This window comes from Montipora foliosa, chromosome 12 (genome assembly GCF_036669935.1).
Source record: "Montipora foliosa isolate CH-2021 chromosome 12, ASM3666993v2, whole genome shotgun sequence".
Classification (NCBI taxonomy): domain Eukaryota; kingdom Metazoa; phylum Cnidaria; class Anthozoa; order Scleractinia; family Acroporidae; genus Montipora; species Montipora foliosa.
In genome coordinates this window covers 24,786,097-24,788,596 of record NC_090880.1, presented here as the reverse complement: position 1 = coordinate 24,788,596, position 2,500 = coordinate 24,786,097, and the positions used below count along the sequence as shown (strand labels likewise).

The 2,500-nt window shown below is 44.6% G+C and overlaps 1 long non-coding RNA gene across 2 annotated transcripts in view; it reads right to left on the bottom strand.

Annotated features, from left to right (window-relative positions):
* The window catches only part of LOC137979615 (uncharacterized), a 44,967-nt gene that overhangs the window by 14,601 nt on the left and 27,866 nt on the right, over positions 1–2,500 (bottom strand). For both annotated transcript variants that reach the window (XR_011118371.1, XR_011118370.1), the window contains exons 3-4: positions 1,530–1,628; positions 284–337 (exon numbers count right to left, since the gene is read on the bottom strand). This is a non-coding gene — a long non-coding RNA (uncharacterized lncRNA). The remainder of the gene's footprint in view (positions 1–283; positions 338–1,529; positions 1,629–2,500) is intronic.

The following is a 2,500-nucleotide window of genomic DNA, read 5'->3' as shown; positions in this document are numbered from 1 at the left end:
GAACCCTGCGGCCATACAAGCCATGAACTTCACGCCCAGGAACTTCGACTGCAATCAGACATAGCTTGACACTTCTCTAGGTTAAATTGAATACAACAAAAATATTTACAATTCAAGATTTTGGGTATTGAATCGAAAACTTTTAAGTTGTATCCATTTTAAACCAGAGTAGCAGCAAACTATGTCTGATTGTCCGCCTAGTTACTTCGAACTGTATAATCTACCATAGAGTGAAATTATCAACGGGAGAACTGCTGCTTACCACGTTGACAGCCAATCCTACCTGATGAAAAACTGACACCCGAGATTTGATTCTGCACTTCAATCGTGGCTGCGTCTACACAACGATAAAATGAATCGACGTGAAAAACTCGCTGGTGGATTGCTGAACCTCTTAGCGGCAGCCGTGGGACTTTCGCCCGTTAAAAGTGCGATGAAAATTTATGAGGTGGGTAAATGTCCGGTAATACGGGCAACATTTTCCTTCAGCTTGTCTCGCAACATCGGTACATTGCTAGTTGAAACCCTTTGTTGCGCGTATTGCCGGGTGCGTGACCAACTTGCCTCGCAGCAAAATATACAGTTGCAAATTTGCCGAATCCTGCGAGCATGATTGGTCAGTCGTGTATAAACAAAGATGGCGGCTGCTCAACTCTCTCTTTCACTCTTCTTCTTTCTTTCTTTCTTTGTTACCTTTTCCTTTGGCTGCTTGTTTTCCGAAGGGAAATACGAGGTGTCCCTAGGACTACGATAGCCCTCGAGGTCTTTGTATAGGGCAAATGTCTGACGTCTTGAGAGTTTGTGGTCTACTACAACAGCTTCAAGCTCCTCTTCTCAGTCCGCCATTTTCTTTTTTTTTAATTTGCCGCGTAGCCGCGCTTCGCTGACAGCCAATCACAAGCGTTGAATTCAAACTTGTTGCGAGGCAAGTTGAAGCTTCAGTGGTAATACGAGCAACAAAACTAAAATTTGTTTCAGAAAGTGGAAGTCGAGTCTACTTTTCGCAACACGACGCCTCAACTTGCAACACTATATTTTGCTGCGAGACAAGTTGGTCACGCATCCGGTATTACGCGCATCAGAAGGTTTCGACTTGCATTGCAACAATGTTGCGAGACAAGTTGGCTTCATTACCAGACCTTAAAACGCATTTAAAACGTGAACCATACAAATCCAAGCGAATGTGTTGATTCTTACTCTGACCTCGATAGTTCAAAGGGTCGATGCACTGTACAAATCATTTTGTGATAGCGGAAACCCTACCACCACAAGTGAGACACGGCTTGGTTCTTTGTTTCTCTTCATGAAAAACACTGTATTGGGTGGGTGGGTGGGTGGGGAGGGAAAAGGGAAGTACAATCACCCTCCTTTAGAGAGGATGAAATTGGTCAAGACGCAATCCATTTTGTCCTATGCGAATTTTCGGCGACGTGGTTCACTCAGAGCTACATCCAAATGACCAAGTTATCGACGTCATAAATGACCGGCAAGAAAACTCTGCTCATCGTTTGAGCATCTGCCTAACCCACCTGCCCGTCTTCAGCAAACAAATGACGTAAAATACGTTGAGGTTGTTTTTGATCGCCACTTGAAGATTGTTGAGGGGATCCATTCGCTGAACGGTCCATCTATGACAAACAGAAACAAAAGAGCGTAAAAGGTTTAGTTTCTGAAGGGACCATGGTACTGCGTCGGCGTGGAAGTGGAGCACAAAAGTTTGATATCAGACAAGTTGAAAAGGGTCAAATGTCCACCACAAAGAGATAACGAAGCTGATGTTTCGAGCGTTAGCCCTTCTCCTTCTTTCTTTTTATTCAAGTTTACCTATTTGACTCTATTTCTTTGTTTATCTCTTTTCACGTCAACAGGTTTCAACCAATAGCGTAGCACCATCCTCCCCTTATAAGCTAACACAACACGCAATTCCTCCATTTGCTCCGACGAAGGGCCAACGCTCGAAACGTCAGCTCATGTCTTTGAAACGTTCAACGGTGCCGAAATTTGAAGTGCCGATGAAGAGAAACTTTTTATTAGGTTATTCGAAATAGCTTTCAAAATGATGAAGAATGGCGTTTATTTTATGCACCTGGGCGGGCTACCCACGGGAAATTGACTCGGCGAGCTTTTCCCTGGGTTGGGAATTTGACATAGCTAAGACCAGTTTTGGGCAAAAAGCGGTACCCAGGGGTGGGAATTCGACATTTTCTAGGTGCTCAGGGGTGGGCAATTTCACTCTGGTTCTCGTGAAAATGTCAAATTCCCCTGGGTCTGCCCGTCCCCCCTCCCTGGGGCTTAACATTGATAAGTGCATTATTTTGATAGCACTCTTGGTTGCTGCATACATGCCAACTCTCCCGGATTATCCGGGAGTCTCCCGGATACGGAACGAATCTCCCGGTCTCCCGTACGGGTCATTAAATCTCCCGGATAAAAACGACTCTGAACGTTTCACAGACGTTTCTCAATTCTAGACTCAAATTGCATCCCCAAGTTTAAAGAA